At 31.0% G+C, this 12,348-nt stretch overlaps 1 protein-coding gene and 1 long non-coding RNA gene across 32 annotated transcripts in view; one reads left to right on the top strand and one right to left on the bottom strand.

Annotated features, from left to right (window-relative positions):
• Positions 1-12,348, top strand: part of nrxn3b (neurexin 3b) — a 326,421-nt gene that overhangs the window by 291,868 nt on the left and 22,205 nt on the right. The window lies entirely within an intron of this gene.
• Positions 3,119-12,348, bottom strand: part of LOC144009942 (uncharacterized) — a 35,128-nt gene continuing 25,898 nt past the window's right edge. The window contains exon 5 of the long non-coding RNA XR_013281106.1: positions 3,119-4,039. This is a non-coding gene — a long non-coding RNA (uncharacterized LOC144009942). The remainder of the gene's footprint in view (positions 4,040-12,348) is intronic.

Raw genomic sequence — 12,348 nt, 5'->3', positions numbered from 1 at the left:
TTGATTAAAAAAACGACCATGTATAGTAAGGCGTATTTTATTTTGTTAAGAAAACGACCATGTATAGTAAGGTGTTTTTTATTTTGTTAAAAAAAACGACCATGTATAGTAAGGCGTTTTTTATTGTGTTAAAAAAAACAACCATGTATAGTAAGGCATTTTTTATTTTGTTAAAAAAACGACCATGTATAGTAAGGCGTTTTTTTTTGCCCCTAAAAAAATGACCATGTATAGTAAGGCGTTTTTTATTTGATTAAAAACACGACCATGTATAGTAAGGCGTTTTTTTTGCCCCTAAAAAAACGACCATGTATAGTAAGGCGTTTTTTATTTGATTAAAAAAACGACCATGTATTGTAAGGCGTTTTTTATTTTGTTAAAAAAACGACCATGCATAGTAAGGCGTTTTTTATTTGATTAAAAAAAAACAACCATGTATAGTAAGGCGTTTTTTTGCCCCTAAAAAAACGACCATGTATAGTAAGGCGTTTTTTATTTTGTTAAAAAAAAAAAACGACCATGTATAGTAAGGCCTTTTTTTTGCCCCTAAAAAAACGACCATGTATCGTAAGGCGTTTTTTATTTTGTTAAAAAAAAGCGACCATGTATAGTAAGGCGTTTTTTTTTGCCCCTAAAAAAACGACCATGTATAGTAAGGCGTTTTTTATTTGATTAAAAAAATGACCATGTATAGTAAGCCATCTTTTTGCCCCTAAAAAAACGACCATGTATAGTAAGGCGTTTTTTATTTTGTTAAAAAAACGACCATGTATAGTAAGACCTTTTTTTGCCCCTAAAAAAACCACCATGTATAGTAAGGTGTTTTTTATTTAATTAAAAAAAACGACCATGTATAGTAAGGCGTTTTTTTTTTTTGCCCCTAAAAAAACGACCATGTATAGTAAGCTGTTTTTTTTGCCCCTAAAAAAACGACCATGTATAGTAAGGCGTTTTTTATTTGATTAAAAAAACGACCATGTATAGTAAGGCGTTTTTTATTTTGTTAAAAAAACGACCATGTATAGTAAGGCGTTTTTTTTGCCCCTAAAAAAACCATGTATAGTAAGGCGTTTTTTTTTGCCCCTAAAAAACGACCATGTATAGTAAGGCGTTTTTTATTGTGTTAAAAAAAACAACCATGTATAGTAAGGCGGGGTTTTTTTTGCCCCTAAAAAAACGACCATGTATAGTAAGGCGTTTATTTAATTTAAAAAAAACGACCATGTATAGTAAGGCGTTTTTTATTTTGTTAAAAAAAAAACGACCATGTATAGTAAGGCGTTTTTTATTTGATTAAAAAAACGACCATGTATAGTAAGGCGTTTTTTATTTTGTTAAAAAAAGCGACCATGTATAGTAAGGCGTTTTTTATTTGATTAAAAAAACGACCATGTATAGTAAGGCGTTTTTTATTTGATTAAAAAAACCACTATGTATTGTAAGGCGTTTTTTTTGCCCCTAAAAAAACGACCATGTATAGTAAGGCGTTTTTTATTGTGTTAAAAAAAACGACCATGTATAGTAAGGCGTTTTTTATTGTGTTAAAAAAAACAACCATGTATAGTAAGGCGTTTTTTATTTGATTAAAAAAATGACCATGTATAGTAAGCCATCTTTTTGCCCCTAAAAAAACGACCATGTATAGTAAGGCGTTTTTTTTATTGTGTTAAAAAAAAAACAACCATGTATAGTAAGGCGTTTTTTTTATTGTGTTAAAAAAAATGACCATGTATAGTGAGCCGTTTTTTATTGTGTTAAAAAAACGACCATGTATAGTAAGGCGGTTTTTTTGCCCCTAAAAAAACCACCATGTATAGTAAGGTGTTTTTTATTTAATTTAAAAAAACGACCATGTATAGTAAGGCGTTTTTTTTTTTGCCCCTAAAAAAACGACCATGTATAGTAAGCTGTTTTTTTTGCCCCTAAAAAAACGACCATGTATAGTTAGGCGTTTTTTGATTAAAAAAACAACCATGTATAGTAAGGCGTTTTTTATTTTGTTAAAAAAACGACCATGTATAGTAAGGCGTTTTTTTTTGCCCCTAAAAAACGACCATGTATAGTAAGGCGTTTTTTATTTGATTAAAAAAACGACCATGTATAGTAAGGCGTTTTTTTTTGCCCCTAAAAAAATGACCATGTATAGTAAGGCGTTTTTTATTTGATTAAAAACACGACCATGTATAGTAAGGCGTTTTTTATTTTGTTAAAAAAACGACCATGTATAGTAAGGTGTTTTTTATTTAGTTTAAAAAAACGACCATGTATAGTAAGGTGTTTTTTATTTTGTTAAAAAAAACGACCATGTATAGTAAGGCGTTTTTTATTGTGTTAAAAAAAACAACCATGTATAGTAAGGCATTTTTTATTTTGTTAAAAAAACGACCATGTATAGTAAGGCGGTTTTTTTTGCCCCTAAAAAAATGACCATGTATAGTAAGGCGTTTTTTATTTGATTAAAAACACGACCATGTATAGTAAGGCGTTTTTTATTGTGTTAAAAAAAACAACCATGTATAGTAAGGCGGGGTTTTTTTTGCCCCTAAAAAAACGACCATGTATAGTAAGGCGTTTATTTAATTTAAAAAAACGACCATGTATAGTAAGGCGTTTTTTTTGCCTCTAAAAAAACGACCATGTATAGTAAGGCGTTTTTTATTTGATTAAAAAAACAACCATGTATAGTAAGGCGTTTTTTATTTTGTTAAAAAAACGACCATGTATAGTAAGGCGTTTTTTTTGCCCCTAAAAAAACGACCATGTATAGTAAGGCGTTTTTTATTGTGTTAAAAAAAAACAACCATGTATAGTAAGGCGTTTTTTATTTGATTAAAAAAATGACCATGTATAGTAAGCCATCTTTTTGCCCCTAAAAAAACGACCATGTATAGTAAGGCGTTTTTTTTATTGTGTTAAAAAAAAACAACCATGTATAGTAAGGCGTTTTTTTTATTGTGTTAAAAAAAAAAAACGACCATGTATAGTGAGCCGTTTTTTATTTTGTTACAAAAAACGACCATGTATAGTTAGGCATTTTTAATGTTTTTTGAACAATAAGGCTGTCAGGTGTGGCATGGTTGTGGAACTAAGTGCAGGAAGCAAAACAGCAAGACAGGGATGCAGTCCAAAAAAAGGTTATTTAATTAAGCAAAAAGGCAAACTTGGTTTCCATCCATGTTTTGAACCACTTGCTCCTCACAAGGGTCGCGGGGGGCGCTGGGGGGGGGTACACCCTGAACTGGTTGCCAGCCCATCGCAAGGCACATAGACAAACAACCATCCACACTCACAAGCACACCAATTCGGACAATTCGGGGGGCCCAGTTAACCTGCTATGCATGTTTTTGGAATGTGGGAGGATACCGGAGAACCCGGAGAAGACCCACGCAGGCACGGGGAGAACATGCAAACTCCACCCAGGAAGGCTCAAACTTGAACCCAAGTCCTCAGTACTGTGAGGCGGATGTGCTAACCACTCATCAACTGTGCCGCCCCAAATTGGTATCCAAAAACAAAATCAACAATGTCCCAAAACATAATTTAAAGCAGCAACTAAATCAAGAACACAATGAGGCAAGAACATGGACAGGACATGGAAAGGGTGTGACGACAATGACCCGACAAGGGCTGAAAGAAAGCAGGGAACTAAATACACATACTAACAAGACGAGACACCTAGACCAGACACATGTGGCTGAGATTGCTGGTTGGAGGACATGAGGGACCAGGATGACAAGCACAGGGGAACACATTAACCTGACAACAGACACAAAGGAAAACTTGACAAAACCCAAACCCCTGGACATGACAAAAACATGAGCCCAGATGTCCCAAAACAGAAGGCCAAAACAGGCCCAGAGGCGAGAAAACTCCTTTCAGGGCTAATCTGGTGGGCATCCTGGATGGCAGAGGCAGACGAGAGGTGCTTGACCGGGGCCGGTCAGGAAGGCATCCAGACTGGACCAGAAGGCGCCCGCAACAGGTGTAGGCCAGGACCAGAAGAAGGGCAGCAGGTCGTGCGTGAGGGCGACACATTAACCTGACAAGAGACACAGGACAAAAGGAAAACATGATAAAACACAAACCAAAAACATGACAAAGGTGTTTTGTTTTGTTTATTTTTTTTTTTTAAACGACCACGTCGAAAAAACATGTATAGTGAGGCATTTTATTTTAAACAACCATAAGTAGGGCGTTTTTTTAAAACGACCATGTATAGTAAGGCATTTTTTATGTTTTTGTTTTTTAAAATATATATTTAAAAAAAAAACGACCATGTATAGTAAGGCGTTTTTTTTGCCCCTAAAAAGACGACCATGTATAGTAAGGCGTTTTTTATTTGATTTAAAAAAACGACCATGTATAGTAAGGCGTTTTTTTTGCCCCTAAAAAAACGACCACGTATAGTAAGGTGTTTTTTATTTTGTTAAAAAAACGACCATGTATAGTAAGGCGTTTTTTATTGTGTTAAAAAAAAAAAACCATGTATAGTAAGGCGTTTTTTATTTGATTAAAAAAAACGACCATGTATAGTAAGGCGTTTTTTATTTGATTAAAAAAACGACCATGTATAGTAAGGCGTTTTTTTTGCCCCTAAAAAAACGACCACGTATAGTAAGGCGTTTTTTATTTGATTAAAAAAACGACCATGTATAGTAAGGTGTTTTTTATTTTGTTAAAAAAAACGACCATGTATAGTAAGGCGTTTTTTATTGTGTTAAAAAAAAAAAACCATGTATAGTAAGGCGTTTTTGTTTTTTTTTGCCCCTAAAAAAACGACCATGTATAGTAAGGCGGTTTTTTTGCCCCTAAAAAAACGACCATGTATAGTAAGGCGTTTTTTATTTGATTAAAAAAATGACCATGTATAGTAAGGTGGGTTTTTTTGCCCCTAAAAAAAACGGCCATGTGGAGTAAGGCGTTTTTTATTTTGTTAAAAAAACGACCATGTATAGTAAGGCGTTTTTTTTTTTGCCCCTAAAAAAACGACCATGTATAGTAAGGCGTTTTTTATTGTGTTAAAAAAAACAACCATGTATAGTAAGGTGTTTTTTATTTGATTAAAAAAACGACCATGTATAGTAAGGCGTTTTTTTGCCCCTAAAAAAACGACCATGTATAGTAAGGTGTTTTTTATTTTGTTAAAAAAACGACCATGTATAGTAAGGCGTTTTTTATTGTGTTAAAAAAAAAAAAACCATGTATAGTAAGGCGTTTTTGTTTTTTTTTGCCCCTAAAAAAACGACCATGTATAGTAAGGCGGTTTTTTTGCCCCTAAAAAAACGACCATGTATAGTAAGGCGTTTTTTATTTGATTAAAAAAATGACCATGTATAGTAAGGTGGTTTTTTTTGCCCCTAAAAAAAACGGCCATGTGGAGTAAGGCGTTTTTTATTTTGTTAAAAAAACGACCATGTATAGTAAGGCGGTTTTTTTTTTGCCCCTAAAAAAACGACCATGTATAGTAAGGCGTTTTTTATTGTGTTAAAAAAAACAACCATGTATAGTAAGGTGTTTTTTATTTGATTAAAAAAACGGCCATGTATAGTAAGGCGTTTTTTTTGCCCCTAAAAAAACGACCATGTATAGTAAGGTGTTTTTTATTTTGTTAAAAAAACGACCATGTATAGTAAGGCGTTTTTTATTGTGTTAAAAAAAAAAAACCATGTATAGTAAGGCGTTTTTGTTTTTTTTTGCCCCTAAAAAAACGACCATGTATAGTAAGGCGTTTTTTTTGCCCCTAAAAAAACGACCATGTATAGTCAGGCGTTTTTTATTTGATTAAAAAAATGACCATGTATAGTAAGGTGTTTTTTTTTGCCCCTAAAAAAAACGGCCATGTGGAGTAAGGCGTTTTTTATTTTGTTAAAAAAACGACCATGTATAGTAAGGCGTTTTTTTTTTTGCCCCTAAAAAAACGACCATGTATAGTAAGGCGTTTTTTATTGTGTTAAAAAAAACAACCATGTATAGTAAGGTGTTTTTTATTTGATTAAAAAAACGACCATGTATAGTAAGGCGTTTTTTATTTGATTAAAAAAACGACCATGTATAGTAAGGCGTTTTTTTTTTTTTGCCCCTAAAAAAACGACCATGTATAGTAAGGCGTTTTTTATTTTGTTAAAAAAAAAACGACCATGTATAGTAAGGCGTTTTTTATTTTGTTAAAAAAAACGACCATGTATAGTAAGGCGTTTTTTTTGCCCCTAAAAAACAACCATGTATAGTAAGGCGTTTTTTTTTTTTTTATTAAAAAAATGACCATGTATAGTAAGGCGTTTTTTATTTGATTAAAAAAATGACCATGTATAGTAAGGCGTTTTTTATTTTGTTAATAAAACGACCATGTATAGTAAGGCGGGTTTTTTTGCCCCTAAAAAAACGACCATGTATAGTAAGGCGTTTTTTATTTGATTAAAAAAAACGACCATGTATAGTAAGGCGTTTTTTATTTTGTAAAAAAAACGACCATGTATAGTAAGGCGTTTTTTATTTAATTTAAAAAAACGACCATGTATAGTAAGGCGTTTTTTATTTTGTTAAAAAAAAACGACCGTGTATAGTAAGGCGTTTTTTTTGCCCCTAAAAAAACGACCATGTATAGTAAGGCGTTTTTTATTGGATTAAAAAAACGACCATGTATAGTAAGGCGTTTTTTATTTTGTTAAAAAAACGACCATGTATAGTAAGGCGTTTTTTATTGTGTTTAAAAAAAACAACCATGTATAGTAAGGCGTTTTTGTTTTTTTTTGCCCCTAAAAAAACGACCATGTATAGTAAGGCGTTTTTTTTTGCCCCTAAAAAAACGACCATGTATAGTAAGGCGTTTTTTATTTGATTAAAAACACGACCATGTATAGTAAGCCGTTTTTTTTTGCCCCTAAAAAAACGACCATGTATAGTAAGGCGTTTTTTATTTGATTAAAAAAACGACCATGTATAGTAAGGCGTTTTTTTTTTTTGCCCCTAAAAAAACGACCATGTATAATAAGGCGTTTTTTATTGTGTTAAAAAAAACAACCATGTATAGTAAGGCGTTTTTTATTTGATTAAAAAAACGACCATGTATAGTAAGGCGTTTTTTATTTTATTAAAAAAACGACCATGTATAGTAAGGCGTTTTTTTTTGCCCCTAAAAAACCGACCATGTACAGTAAGGTGTTTTTTATTTTGTTAAAAAAACCGACCATGTATAGTAAGGCGGTTTTTTTTGCCCCTAAAAAAACGACCATGTATAGTAAGGCGTTTTTTATTTGATTAAAAAAATGACCATGTATAGTAAGGTGTTTTTTTTTGCCCCTAAAAAAAACGGCCATGTGGAGTAAGGCGTTTTTTATTTTGTTAAAAAAACGACCATGTATAGTAAGGCGTTTTTTTTTTGCCCCTAAAAAAACGACCATGTATAGTAAGGCGTTTTTTATTGTGTTAAAAAAAACAACCATGTATAGTAAGGCGTTTTTTATTTGATTAAAAACACGACCATGTATAGTAAGGCGTTTTTTTTGCCCCTAAAAAAACGACCATGTATAGTAAGGCGTTTTTTATTTGATTAAAAAAACGACCATGTATAGTAAGGCGTTTTTTATTTGATTAAAAAAACGACCATGTATAGTAAGGCGTTTTTTTTTTTTGCCCCTAAAAAAACGACCATGTAAGGCGTTTTTTATTTTGTTAAAAAAAAAACGACCATGTATAGTAAGGCGTTTTTTTTGCCCCTAAAAAAACGACCATGTATAGTAAGGCGTTTTTTATTTAATTTAAAAAAACGACCATGTATAGTAAGGCGTTTTTTATTGTGTTAAAAAAAACAACCATGTATAGTAAGGCGTTTTTTGTGTTAAAAAAAATGACCATGTATATAGTAAGGCGTTTTTTTTGCCCCTAAAAAACAACCATGTATAGTAAGGCGTTTTTTTTTTTTTATTAAAAAGATGACCATGTATAGTAAGGTGTTTTTTATTTGATTAAAAAAAATGACCATGTATAGTAAGGCGTTTTTTATTTTGTTAATAAAACGACCATGTATAGTAAGGCGTTTTTTTTGCCCCTAAAAAAACGACCATGTATAGTAAGGCGTTTTTTATTTGATTAAAAAAAACGACCATGTATAGTAAGGCGTTTTTTATTTTGTAAAAAAAACGACCATGTATAGTAAGGCGTTTTTTATTTAATTTAAAAAAACGACCATGTATAGTAAGGCGTTTTTTATTTTGTTAAAAAAAAACGACCATGTATAGTAAGGCGTTTTTTTTGCCCCTAAAAAAACGACCATGTATAGTAAGGCGTTTTTTATTTGATTAAAAAAACGACCATGTATAGTAAGGCGTTTTTTTTTGCCCCTAAAAAAACGACCATGTATAGTAAGGTGTTTTTTATTTTGTTAAAAAAACGACCATGTATAGTAAGGCGTTTTTTATTGTGTTAAAAAAAACAACCATGTATAGTAAGGCGTTTTTGTTTTTTTTTGCCCCTAAAAAAACGACCATGTATAGTAAGGCGTTTTTTATTTGATTAAAAACACGACCATGTATAGTAAGGCGTTTTTTTTGCCCCTAAAAAAACGACCATGTATAGTAAGGCGTTTTTTATTTGATTAAAAAAACGACCATGTATAGTAAGGCGTTTTTTTTTTTTGCCCCTAAAAAAACGACCATGTATAATAAGGCGTTTTTTATTGTGTTAAAAAAAACAACCATGTATAGTAAGGTGTTTTTTATTTGATTAAAAAAACGACCATGTATAGTAAGGCGTTTTTTATTTTATTAAAAAAACGACCATGTATAGTAAGGCGTTTTTTTTGCCCCTAAAAAACCGACCATGTATAGTAAGGTGTTTTTTATTTTGTTAAAAAAAACGACCATGTATAGTAAGGCGGTTTTTTTTGCCCCTAAAAAAACGACCATGTATAGTAAGGCGTTTTTTATTTGATTAAAAAAAACGACCATGTATAGTAAGGCGTTTTTTATTTGATTAAAAAAACGACCATGTATAGTAAGGCGTTTTTTTTTGCCCCTAAAAAAACGACCATGTATAGTAAGGTGTTTTTTATTTTGTTAAAAAAACGACCATGTATAGTAAGGCGTTTTTTATTGTGTTAAAAAAAACAACCATGTATAGTAAGGCGTTTTTTATTTGATTAAAAACACGACCATGTATAGTAAGGCGTTTTTTTTGCCCCTAAAAAAACGACCATGTATAGTAAGGCGTTTTTTATTTGATTAAAAAAACGACCATGTATAGTAAGGCGTTTTTTTTTTTTGCCCCTAAAAAAACGACCATGTATAATAAGGCGTTTTTTATTGTGTTAAAAAAAACAACCATGTATAGTAAGGTGTTTTTTATTTGATTAAAAAAACGACCATGTATAGTAAGGCGTTTTTTATTTTATTAAAAAAACGACCATGTATAGTAAGGCGTTTTTTTTGCCCCTAAAAAAACGACCATGTATAGTAAGGTGTTTTTTATTTTGTTAAAAAAAACGACCATGTATAGTAAGGCGTTTTTTTTTGCCCCTAAAAAAACGACCATGTATAGTAAGGCGTTTTTTATTTGATTAAAAAAAACGACCATGTATAGTAAGGCGTTTTTTATTTTGTAAAAAAAACGACCATGTATAGTAAGGCGTTTTTTATTTAATTTAAAAAAACGACCATGTATAGTAAGGCGTTTTTTAATTTGTTAAAAAAAAACGACCATGTATAGTAAGGCGTTTTTTTTGCCCCTAAAAAAACGACCATGTATAGTAAGGCGTTTTTTATTTGATTAAAAAAACGACCATGTATAGTAAGGCGTTTTTTATTGTGTTAAAAAAAACGACCATGTATAGTAAGGTGTTTTTTATTTTGTAAAAAAAAACGACCATGTATAGTAAGGCGTTTTTTATTTGATTAAAAAAAACGACCATGTATAGTAAGGCGTTTTTTATTGTGTTAAAAAAAACGACCATGTATAGTAAGGTGTTTTTTATTTTGTTAAAAAAACGACCATGTATAGTAAGGCGTTTTTTATTGTGTTAAAAAAAACGACCATGTATAGTAAGGTGTTTTTTATTTTGTTAAAAAAACGACCATGTATAGTAAGGCGTTTTTTATTTTGTAAAAAAAAAACGACCATGTATAGTAAGGCGTTTTTTTTGCCCCTAAAAAAACGACCATGTATAGTAAGGCGTTTTTTATTTGATTAAAAAAACGACCATGTAGAGTAAGGCGGGTTTTTTTGCCCCTAAAAAAACGACCATGTATAGTAAGGTGTTTTTTATTTTGTTAAAAAAACGACCATGTATAGTAAGGCGTTTTTTATTGTGTTAAAAAAAACGACCATGTATAGTAAGGCGTTTTTTATTTGATTAAAAACACGACCATGTATAGTAAGGCGTTTTTTTTGCCCCTAAAAAAACGACCATGTATAATAAGGCGTTTTTTATTGTGTTAAAAAAAACAACCATGTATAGTAAGGTGTTTTTTATTTGATTAAAAAAACGACCATGTATAGTAAGGCGTTTTTTTTGCCCCTAAAAAAACGACCATGTATAGTAAGGCGTTTTTTATTTGATTAAAAAAACGACCATGTATAGTAAGGCGTTTTTTTTTGCCCCTAAAAAAACGACCATGTATAGTAAGGTGTTTTTTATTTTGTTAAAAAAACGACCATGTATAGTAAGGCGTTTTTTATTGTGTTAAAAAAAACGACCATGTATAGTAAGGTGTTTTTTATTTTGTTAAAAAAACGACCATGTATAGTAAGGCGTTTTTTATTTTGTAAAAAAAAACGACCATGTATAGTAAGGCGTTTTTTTTGCCCCTAAAAAAACGACCATGTATAGTAAGGCGTTTTTTATTTGATTAAAAAAAACGACCATGTATAGTTAGGCGTTTTTTATTTTGTAAAAAAAACGACCATGTATAGTAAGGCGTTTTTTATTTTGTAAAAAAAACGACCATGTATAGTAAGGCGTTTTTTTTGCCCCTAAAAAAACGACCATGTATAGTAAGGCGTTTTTTATTTAATTAAAAAAAACGACCATGTATAGTTAGGCGTTTTTTATTTTGTAAAAAAAACGACCATGTATAGTAAGGCGTTTTTTATTTAATTTAAAAAAACGACCATGTATAGTAAGGCGTTTTTTATTTTGTTAAAAAAAAACGACCATGTATAGTAAGGCGTTTTTTTTGCCCCTAAAAAAACGACCATGTATAGTAAGGCGTTTTTTATTTGATTAAAAAAACGACCATGTATAGTAAGGCGGTTTTTTTTGCCCCTAAAAAAACGACCATGTATAGTAAGGTGTTTTTTATTTTGTTAAAAAAACGACCATGTATAGTAAGGCGTTTTTTATTGTGTTAAAAAAAACGACCATGTATAGTAAGGCGTTTTTTATTTGATTAAAAACACGACCATGTATAGTAAGGCGTTTTTTTTGCCCCTAAAAAAACGACCATGTATAGTAAGGCGTTTTTTATTTGATTAAAAAAAACGACCATGTATAGTAAGGCGGTTTTTTTTTTGCCCCTAAAAAAACGACCATGTATAATAAGGCGTTTTTTATTGTGTTAAAAAAAACAACCATGTATAGTAAGGTGTTTTTTATTTGATTAAAAAAACGACCATGTATAGTAAGGCGTTTTTTATTTTATTAAAAAAACGACCATGTATAGTAAGGCGTTTTTTTTGCCCCTAAAAAACCGACCATGTATAGTAAGGTGTTTTTTATTTTGTTAAAAAAACCGACCATGTATAGTAAGGCGTTTTTTTTTGCCCCTAAAAAAACGACCATGTATAGTAAGGCGTTTTTTATTTTGTAAAAAAAACGACCATGTATAGTAAGGCGTTTTTTATTTAATTTAAAAAAACGACCATGTATAGTAAGGTGTTTTTTATTTTGTTAAAAAAACGACCATGTATAGTAAGGCGTTTTTTATTGTGTTAAAAAAAACAACCATGTATAGTAAGGCGTTTTTGTTTTTTTTTGCCCCTAAAAAAACGACCATGTATAGTAAGGCGTTTTTTATTTGATTAAAAACACGACCATGTATAGTAAGGCGTTTTTTTTGCCCCTAAAAAAACGACCATGTATAGTAAGGCGTTTTTTATTTGATTAAAAAAACGACCATGTATAGTAAGGCGTTTTTTATTTTATTAAAAAAACGACCATGTATAGTAAGGCGTTTTTTATTTGATTAAAAAAAACAACCATGTATAGTAAGGCGTTTTTTTGCCCCTAAAAAAACGACCATGTATAGTAAGGCGTTTTTTTTGCCCCTAAAAAAACGACCATATATAGTAAGGCGTTTATTTTATTTAAAAAAACGACCATGTATAGTAAGGCGTTTTTTATTTTGTTAAAAAAAC

The sequence above is a fragment of the Festucalex cinctus genome, chromosome 21 (genome assembly GCF_051991245.1).
Source record: "Festucalex cinctus isolate MCC-2025b chromosome 21, RoL_Fcin_1.0, whole genome shotgun sequence".
Lineage (NCBI taxonomy): Eukaryota > Metazoa > Chordata > Actinopteri > Syngnathiformes > Syngnathidae > Festucalex > Festucalex cinctus.
The sequence above is the reverse complement of the archived record's forward strand: the minus strand, read 5'-3'. Positions and strand labels throughout refer to the sequence as shown.